This window comes from Pipistrellus kuhlii, unplaced genomic scaffold (genome assembly GCF_014108245.1).
Source record: "Pipistrellus kuhlii isolate mPipKuh1 unplaced genomic scaffold, mPipKuh1.p scaffold_m20_p_2, whole genome shotgun sequence".
NCBI lineage: Eukaryota > Metazoa > Chordata > Mammalia > Chiroptera > Vespertilionidae > Pipistrellus > Pipistrellus kuhlii.
In genome coordinates, this window is record NW_023425515.1 from 96,233,230 (window position 1) to 96,243,933 (window position 10,704).

The 10,704-nt window shown below is 38.4% G+C and overlaps 1 non-coding gene and 1 pseudogene across 1 annotated transcript; both read right to left on the bottom strand.

Annotated features, from left to right (window-relative positions):
- Positions 1-1,779: 1,779 nt before the first annotated feature.
- LOC118725150 lies at positions 1,780-1,911 on the bottom strand. Its single transcript, XR_004989890.1, has one exon. It is a non-coding gene; the product is annotated as a small nucleolar RNA SNORA51 (small nucleolar RNA).
- Positions 1,912-6,690: 4,779 nt separating this feature from the next.
- On the bottom strand, positions 6,691-9,733 carry LOC118722614 (annotated as a pseudogene).
- Between the last annotated feature and the right edge of the window lie 971 nt (positions 9,734-10,704).

The window sequence follows — 10,704 nt, forward strand, 5'->3', positions numbered from 1 at the left end:
TGCCCCACCCCAGGGCCTCGCCACCCTATTGTCTGTGTCCATAGGTAATGCATATAAGATCTTTGTCTAATCTCTCTCTGCACTGTTTCCCAAACTCCCTTCTGTCTGAGAATCATCAGTCTGTTCCATTTTCATATCCCTGATTCTATTCTATTCACCAATTCATTCTATTCATCAGATTTTTTATTAATTTGATTTTTAGATTAACTTGTTGATAAATATATATTTACTGTCACTTGATTGTTCATAATTTTTTATCTTTACCCTTTTCTTCTTTTTTCTCTTCTTAAAGAATACCCTTCAGTATAATACTGGTATGCTTGTGATGAACTCATTTAGCTTTTTCTTGTCTGTGAAGTCCTTTATCTGACCTTTAATTCTAACATATATATATTTTATTGATTTTTTTACAGAGAGGAAAGAGAGGAAGGGAGAGAGCTAGAGAGCTAGAAACGTCGATGAGAGAGAAACATCGACCAGCTGCCTCTTGCACACCCCCTACCGGGGATGTGCCCGCAACCAATGTACAGGCCCTTGACCGGAATCGAACCTGGGACCTTTCAGTCCTCAGACCGACGCTCTATCCACTGAGCCAAACCGGCTTCAGCTGACCTTCAATTCTAAATGATAGCTTTGCTGGGTAGAATAATCTTGGCTGTAGGTTCTTGCTGTTCATCACTTTGAATATTTATTGCCATTCCCATCTAGCCTGCATATTTTTTTTTATTTGTTTGTGGTTTTTTTTTTTAATTTTATTTTTATTTTTAATTTAATTTAATTTTATTATTATTATTTTTTTTTAGAAATCAGTCCCATGGGTACTCCCTTGTAGGTAACTGTCTTTTTGTTTTTGTTTATGTTTTTTTGTGGGTTTTTTTTGTTTGTTTGTTTGTTTGATTGATTGATTTGCTGCTTTTAAGATTCTCTGTATTTTACCCTTGGGATTTTCATTATGATGTGTCTTGGTGTGGTACTCTTTGGATTTAAAAACCTGAGTATATTTTATTATTATTAAGCTTTTATTACCAGATAAAGCTAACTTCAAAAAACTCAGAGTAGGCAGCTATTTGTATAGAATAATTTAATGGTACCTTTTCTATCAGCCTGCTAGTATGTCTAAATTTATTATGGTCAGCACAATATAAGAATGATAGAAAAAAGTAGATATTTTACCATTTGTAATCGTTAATCTATCAGTTGGCTAGAAATTTAGCATGAATTACTTAAACTCAATATGACTTACTATGATTTAGCAGAGAAAGTATCAAGGGAGTAGTATGAAACAGAAAGTGTTGAAAGGGAGAGGGCTAGTAAAGGAGAAAATAAATGTCCAGTAGAGTGGCATTCTGCACGGTTATTATGAAAGGGACGCTAACTACCAGTATTTGACTGCAGGGTACCAGAATCTTAAATGATGCTATGAAGATTTTATTATCAAGTTGATAAAAGTAGGAGACAATGGGCACCTAATCTGACTAGGAGAGAGTATTTTATCTAAGTCTAATAATGTTTTGAAAATGAAATGGTATTTAGGATTTTATACTGGCCTTCTAATTCAAATTGTTTTCACTAGTATTCCAATGTTGAAGAAAAGTTAAAATTAAAATAAGATATTTTTCTGTGAGTGTGTTTGTGTCTTATCTACCAATAGTTGAAGTAATAGATGAAAAACCTGTTATCATAAGTCAGATTTAGGTTAGATATTACAAAGAAATTTATTTTCCCACCATATTTTTATTATTTTATCTTTCCCTTTACTTTATTTCTTTTTTTTTTTTTCAATGTCCCTCCATTCACAATTCAGACCAGACAAAGAGCCTGAGCTGAGGTGTATATGGGGTAGGTTTACTCTGCCTCCTATTTCTGTACAGTCAGTGTAAGCACACAGCCTGTGGTAAGCACCAGGAGGCCTCCCTTTACTTTATTTCTTAAATTCATCACAGTTTTGGTATAGAATGGTTCTTAGCAAGTCGTGTGAGGATTTAGCAGGTAGTCTTTTGTCTTTGAGAAAAACAATGTAAATGTGGCCTTCCTACCTAAGTAATTCTTAACTATTCCCTTCAAGGTTTTGACAAACAGACATCCTGGATTTACTGACTTCCAATCCAAGTTACTTTGCTATTGAATGAACAATTCAGAATTGTTTGTGTGGTATTTAGTTCAAAGACTAAATAGTCATACTGGAAAAGGTATGCAATTATTAAAACAAAATATTTCTCATTCTTTTGTCTCCACTTCCTGGATACAATAGTTAAAAACAGAGTCAAATCTCAAAATGATTGTGCACTGTCAAAATGAGATATTTTGATTTAAATAATAATTAAGCTCCATGGTTACCTTTTCTGTGTTCTGTGCTAAACATTAGCACCTGACTGGTCGCTAGCATTATTGCAGCACCAGTTAAGTGTACAGTATAAGATTGTATTTGATTTATTAAAGTAATGAATTAGTTTTATTATAAGTGATTAAATGCATTTTACTTTTTAAAGCACAAGAACTAGAAAAGGAGAGCATCGTTACAGTCTGAAAATAACTAGAAAGATAAGTTCATTAACTCGCTGACACTTGAGCATCATAAAAACCTTGTTAAAAATTACTCCCTAGCCTGCTGTATTAGCTTCTTTATGAGGTAATTTCTCCATACAGTAATAAGATTTTTCTTTTACTCTCCAGTGCATATTAAACCCACTAATCTTTTTTTATAAACTATAGTTTCAGCCACTTTCTCAATTTACTCACTTCAAAGATACGCTCCTATTAATATTAAAGGTATCAAATGCAGATATGAACTTTGCAAAACATGCTTTTGGATTTATGGCACAATCTTTTAACAGTGTACTAGAATAGCACAAAAGGGAGAAAACTGTAAATGTCAATGATGTCTCATAACAAACTAAACAATCTTAGTTCCAAGAGAGTTAATTTCCCACCCCATTCATTATGTGAATGAAATAAAGTCATGTTTTCTGCTATTAGCAAATATAAACAAAATGGAAAGACTCCATTCATGGAAAGAAGTAAACTAAAATTTTTCAAAAAGTCCACATAGATATCATTGATATAATTGCTATGGATTGTCAGTGTTCTAGAAAAAGGACAACTGGAGGGCATTTCTACGTGTGCCATCAGCCCTTGATTGCTAAGAAGCAAGATTTTCATTCTGTGTGTGTCCAAAATCAGATAAATCATAACATGAGACTGAAAATCAAGTTCTTTTGGTTATATCCTTTGTTTCTAAGTTTTTCTAAAATGTCCAATATTTTAGATTCTGTATTATTTATCAATGCCATAAGAAATTAATAATGGGCCAAAACTGGGTTAACTCAGTGGTAGAGCATTGGTCTGCGGACTTAAAGGTCCCGGGTTCGATTCTGATCAAGGGCATGTATGTTGGTTGTGGGCACATCCCTAGTGGGGGGTGTGCAGGAGGCAGCTGGTCAATGTTTCTCTCTCATAGACGTTTCTGGCTCTCTATCTTTCTTCCTTCCTTTCTGTAAAAAATAAATAAAATATATTTAAAAAAAGAAACTGTTAAAAAATTAATTAATAATGGGCTTCATCTATCCTCAAATGATAATGCATCTTGGAAATAGTAAATTAACTCAAATTGCTATACAAATATATTTTAAGGAGAACATAAAATAGCTACCCCAACACTTTCCCTTCCAGAAGAATTTCAAGTAAAAAATAACTTTTCTGTTGTCTTATGGTTAGACTATTTTTGTTCACTGTAAAACAAAAATTTTATTTTTCCTGTAGAAAAATATTTGAAATATTTGAGAGACAAAAGTGCTAATATATAAAGTTTGTGGCAGATCAACAAAAACTGCAAAGGCACCCTAGGAACAAAAAAGGAGTTAGAATTGAGAGTCCATAAAAAACAAGGAATATAATGAACCAAAAAAAATATATGAAAAATGCTCAGCCTTTCTACTAGTTAAAAATTAAAATTTGAAATTTTAATGAAAAATGACATCTTTTCTAAAATTAAATTGACAATGATTAAAAATAATGGAAATATCTGTTATTTTCCAGAGTTTAAGAAAAATGAAACTCTCCTATGTTGTTTGTAAGTACATAAAATAATACAATCTTTTGAGCAACTTTTAGCAATATGTAACAAAATTTTAAACACAGGTGGTATAGAGCCAAAATGTCTGGAGATGTGTATGCATACATATAGCAGATGGAGGTCAGAGAGAAGAAAGATGGCAACATTAGAATGCTCATCAATACTGTAGCAATTATGATACATTAAAAAGTATAAGAGAACCAGCAATTGTTTTATTTGCTGTTGAAAGATGTCTATGACATACTTTATAGAAAAGTAAATTACCAAACAGCACCCAATGAATAATGTGAGGTTGTTTTTAGCATATATGTGCATTCATTGAAAAAAAGAATAGAAAAGAAAGAATGCTAACAAGAGCCATCTCTGTGAAACAGAATACTAAGTAGTATGTAGCAAGTGCTGAATGTTTTAATATTCTACTGTTCTTTTTTTAATCTATCAAACACATTGGACAAATCTATCTATACTAATAAAAGGGTAATATTCTAATTAGACTGGGCCTAGGTAGAGGTGGTTAAAGGTCAAGAGGAGAGGGCAGTTATGGGTGATCAGGCCAGGATGGGATGGCAGTTGTAAGTGATCAGGCCAGTGGGGGTGCCATTGGGGGTGATCAGGCCAGAAGGGGGAGCAGTTGGGGGTGAGCAGACCAGCAGGGGGGGCAATTGGGGAAGAGTAGGCTGTCAGAGGGAGTCAGTTGGAGGTAATCAGGACAGTGGGTGGGGCAATTTGGAGAGAGCAGGCCAGCTTGGGGGCAGTTGGGGGCAAGCAGGCTGGTGGGGAGGGAAGATGGGGGAGCAGGCCAGCAGAAGGGGCAGTTGGAGGTGAGCAGGCCAGCAAAGGGGCCAGTTGGGGGTGAGCAGGCTGGCAGGCAGAGTGGTTAGGGGCAATCAAACAGGCAGGCAGATGAGTGGTTAGGAGCCAGCAGTCTTGGATTGTGAGAGGGATGTCCAACTGCTGGTTTAGGCCTGATCCCTGTAAACCGGCAGTAGGACATCCTTTGAGGGGGTCTCAGATTGGAGAGGGTGCAGGCAGAGCTGAGGGACACCCCCCCATTCACGAATTTTGTGCACCGGGCCACTAGTTTTATTGTAACCTGCTGGAATTTGCTTCCAGCATATATATTCACATATATTGGAACAGTCCTTAATAAATGTCAGTGTTCATCATCATAAATATTATCATTACTATGGTTGTATTATTGTAAAAAGACCATAAGTTCACATATATAGGCCACCTAAAATGTTGAGAGGATGTCAGCTAAAAATGTTCTAAAATTGAAGCTTATGATGATGGTTTTGATAGTCCCCTGAGCAAAACTTCTATAGATGTTAGGAACTATCTATCAAAATAAAGAATTGGTGGAGTGACCCCTATATGACCCCTAATAACTCAAGCTGCTGATATTGCTTCTATATCTTAACCTTGTCTGACCTGGTAGGAAACCAGTCTGGGCAAGTTGCTCCCATAGCTTTGGGGAAACTATCCCTAAATAGAACAGTTTAATTGAAAATTCCAAACCTTAAAGTTCTATGATGGGATCATTATATCCTTGCCCAAAGACCTAGAACTGTTTTCTGCTACCCAAGGGATATTTATCTTGTAGTGTTTTCTTCTCTTTTCTCAAAGGAGAAGAAATGAGCTATTTAAGAACTATTTAACTTTTTAAAAATTTTGATTAATTGTGTTATAATTTACAAAAAATGCCTCTTTTTATATCATTAAATTGCCACTCATTTTAAATATGGGATTATTGCCCTTTATGCCAGACATCTTTAGTTAAATGTAATCTTATACAAAATAAAATTAAAGCAATTAGAACATCTATTTTTATATACAGCAAGATCAAAGCAGATTATAACATCACAACCTCATCTTTCTAGCCTGTTTTCATTTTAAGGAAGCATATTTAATGACTATGGCATTTCATGTAAGTACACTGAAGTAAAATTGCAAATATGACAAAAATGAAATAATTCATTGGGAAGAAGTTACTAGTTCCCCTGAGATTTGCCTCTATTCCTACTGACAAAGTCTCAACAATGAAAAGGTGTGATTTTCTAAAATCTTCACAATGCTGTAAAAGCTAACTGTCACAAATGAGGTATTGCTATAATGTATCACAGTTTGCATCTTTTGCTAAAATTGGAGAGATACGTTTTAACAGCTTGAGGCATATTTTTGTCTCAAAATAATCCACATTTATTTATTACAACAATGAGTTAAGAATTATTCCTTTAGTATGTGTAAGGATGAGATTCATATGCCTTTATACATAGACATGTAGTATTATTCATATTCTTATTTTCCTATATGTACATGATTTCACAGCAATACTCAAGACTTTTTCAAGAAAAAAGAAAATTAGGAGAAGTTAAATCTAGACTTTTCAATCACATTCATTAAAAATACTTTATAAAGATTAATACAATTTCTTAGGAGTCTTAAGAACCACATTTAAAAATATATGGCAATGAAAAAAAGCAAATGTACAATTTACTTTTGGAGAAAATAATTAAAACTAAGGTTTTTCCAATAAAGGGGGATAATAGCCATTTTAATTTTTTAAGTTAAAAATAGAATATTATACATTGTTACATTCAATGTGGATGTGCTTAACATGCATTCATAGACAATATGAACCTTTGTTAATTAAAAAATCTCAAATCCCTTGTCAATGCTGTAAATTTATAGCATTGTTAAATAAATACCTAAAAATAAGTAAATTTATTTATTTATTTATTTATTTTAATAAATCTTTATTGTTCATATTGTTACAAAGGTTCCTCATTTCTTCCCCCCTCCACCAGGTTCCCACCCCACCCTCCGCCCCCTCCCCATCCCCCATTGTCCTCATCCATAGGTGCACAGTTTATGTTCAGTCTCTTCCTCCCACCCTTTCCCCGATAGTAAATCCCTTTTCAGATAGTAAATCAGTTACTTAGCATTTTCTCATATCAATAATACCACCACATGCCCAATGATACATTTCACACAAAAGACATTTCCAAATAGGTCAACCAGCCTCATCCAGGCCCCACCCAAGGCACTCACAGATCAACACCCCAGCCCTATACTAACTCAACACATCCAGATCTAAGCCTTCATCACTTGATTCAGCAGACCCTCAAGTTCCCACAAAAGTTTCCAGCCATGTCTGAGAGGCAGCCATGGGGGAGGGGCAGGCGAGGAGCGAGCTGTTCCAGGCCTGGCTGCTCCGGGCCTGGCCTCTGTTGCTCTGGTTGGTTTCACAACCAGCTGCTGTGGGTCTGGTCACCGCCGCTCCCGACCTAGTTGCTCTGGACCTGGCAGCTGCTGCTCCGGGCCTGGCCGCACCAGACCCGGCTGCTTCCGGCCTGGCCGCTCCTACCCTGGCAGCTGTTGCTCCAGGCCTGGCCATACCAGACCCGGCTGCTCCAGGTCTGGCTGCTCCCAGCCTGAGAGCCGCTGCTCCGAGCCTGGCCGCTCCCAGCCTAGCAGCCGCTGCTCCGAGCCTGGCCGCACCAGACCCAGCTGCTCCGGGCCTGGCCGCTCCCAGCCTGGCAGCTGCTGCTCCGGGCCTGGCCGCACCAGACCCGGCTGCTCTGGGGCCGGCTGCCCCGGGCCTGGCCACTCCGAATCTGGCCGCTCCCAGCCTGGATGCTCCGGGCTTGGCCACTGCTGTTCTGGACCTGGCTGCTCCCAACCTGGCTGCTCTGGGACTGGCTTCTCCAGGCCCAGCCACTCCAGGTCTGGGTGTTCCTGGACTGGCCTCCCTGGGCTTGGCTGCCTCCGCCTCAGGCCTGGCTGCCACTGCCCCAGGTCTGGCTGCTCCAGTGCTGGCTGTTGTTGCTCTGGTTCTGGCTGCTGCTGCTCTGGGGCCTGGCCGTTGCTGCTCTGGGCCTGGTTGCCATTGCTTTGTGCCTGGGCACTCTAGGCCTGGCCGCTGCTGTTCCAACATTCTGTCCTTTTTTTTTAAAACGCATTTATGTTGAAATGTTGGCTGGTGAGTTGAGTTCTGACTTAGTCATTGATTTTTCAAGATCTTCTTTGTATTCTTTCTTAAGTAATTTTACTATCTTTTGCTCTCACTTGATTTCTTCACATTGAGAACTTTGGTTTCTTCCTCCTTGTCCTGGGAGTTCAGCAGGTTGGCCTGTGGCACCCTTTTGTTCTCTGCGGGCTCCCGCGCTGCTCCAGCCTGTTGCGGGGGTCGGCGCCACCCAGGAAGCAGCCCCCGGCCTTGGCTCCGTTGCCCGCGCTCAGAGGTCGATGGCTCAGGGGCACCCCCCCACCCCCGGGGGCCCCGTTGCCCGGCTCCCTGCCGGTGCCCGGCTGGCTGGTGTCCGGCAGGGGCTCCTGCTCCCTGTTGCATTCCTCCAGTCTGGAGCTTTTTTTTTTTTTCTCCTTCCCGCTAGGGGAGTTCAAAACTGAAGCCTTTGACAGTGTTTACAGATTAACCCATATGTTAAGTTGAAATAGTATAATAAATAAATTAACATTACTACTAGTTTCCACTTAATTTCTTCATAATATGGCTATGTGGTGTTGCATTCATGAAGATACTTCCTACAACTGCATGGGCACCCCAGAGATTATAAGCAGTTAAGGTCATCAAGATTGAATCCTAAATGATGATAGCTTTCATCTGTTTTAAAGAGTGTTGTTTGTATATGGTCCCAAAAACGCCAAGCCGGTGATGGGTCAGTAAGGTCAGCCCAATAGCATTCAGCTTGAAGAGCGTAGCATATTTCCTTAGCAACATTGATACAACTGTCGAAAAGCATTTCTCTTTCATTTTCTACCTCTGCACTCCACATAGTCATAAAATTCTTAGTTTTCTGTGTTACAGTCAGAATCATTAGTTTCTTGATGGCCATTTCTGGAAACAGTGATTGAAAATTTCTTTGTAGCAATTCTGGACATGTTTGGATTACACACACCACTTTGGCACTTACTTTTTAAAAATATATATGTATATTATTGATTTTTTACAGAGAGGAAGGGAGAAGGATAGAGAGCTAGAAACATCAATGAGACAGAAACATCTATGAGCTGCCTCCTGCACACCCCCAACTGGGGATGTGCCTGCAACCAAGATATATGCCCTTGACCAGAATCAAATCTGGGACCTTTCAGTCCACTGAGCCAAACTGGTTTCGGCATACTTTGGCACTTTCAAAGTATGTTTCTGCATTGTTAATTTCTTGTTCAACAGGTGCATCATTTCCCAGAAATTCATTCACATATTGTACCATCACACACTCATTCCTTTCACTCGATAAAGGTTCTGCTAAAACATCAGGTAAAGTTTTATGAACCTGGCTTTTTTGTGTGTGACATGGTCCCTTTAAGATGACAATCAAAACTTATTTTTCCAGGAAGCTGGAATCTCTGAGGCCCAAATGATCCCATTATTTCATCCGGCCATATTGTTTGAGAGCTTCGGTTGTGGGTTCAGTTCCAGGTTGGGGAGCTTACAAGAGGCAGCTGATGGATGTTTATCTCTCTTTCTTTCTAAGTATAGGAAGGTGCAGTGGCCACATGAGACTCATCAGAACTGGAAATCCTGCAGTTGAAAAGGTTTGGGGATTAACAACCCTTTTAACTAAAGAGTAAAATCCTGAGAGATAGAAAACCAGTCTCACAGTTACAGAGCACATCGGCCATTTCTGGTGGAGAGGGCAGATGCAAAAGACCTTCCCTTCCATGAAGTTACTCCAGTCACCACCGCTGCTTCCAGCTGTCCCCAATTCTTCCCACTGTGAAGATGACGGTGGCCACGGCTAATTTTAATTTTTTAAGTTAAAATCTGTATGGAAAAACAACACTAAAAGGAAAAGGTTTGAAAGCCTAAAGAACTGAAATTATATTCACATCTAAAATATAGGTTTTATGGGTTTTGTGTGCAAATTTGGGTGTATATCTATGTATTGAATGCTGTGTGTGTGTGTGTGTGTGTGTGTGTGTGTGTGTGTGCGTGTACCCAGATATGTAAGAAAATGTCTGTGGACAGATGCCTGGATCAATGTCTACAGAGAGAAACAGGGCAGCACCCATGACACCTTTCAACAGGTGCTAGCCAATTCAGATGTTTGGAGTGTAAGGTTGGGGACTATGATTTATCAAAGTTCACAGGCAAATTTTGCTGAAGAAATGTATCTGAATTTGAGAATAATTCTGGAAAGTAAGTTGAAGCATTTTGAAAATAAAGTTATTAAATAAGTTAAATAGCATGAAAAGAAAATTATTCTATTAAAAAAGAAAAATCCACAAAAGCATGCCTAGACATGAAAAGCTGAACTGAGCATGATAGTGTACTGTTCAGTGCTGAGTAAGAGTCAAGACAGCCTTACTAATAAGTTATTTAGATAGACTTAGCAGTCAGTGGAGTAAATGTGTGCTCATATTTTTACTTAAACTTTCACAGAGAAAAATAATCATATACCAATACCACATAAAATTTAAAAATGACCCGTATTCTTAATGTGATTAAATATAAGTGTTCAAAAAAGACATTGTTTTTCCTTATAATTATATTGTTGCATTATTTTTCAAACTGCATTAAATGCCCTTGCCCCAAATATAAATTCTGCTTTTGGTCTTTTATCTAAAAAAAATACATATATATGCATGTGTGTGTGTGTGTGTGTGTG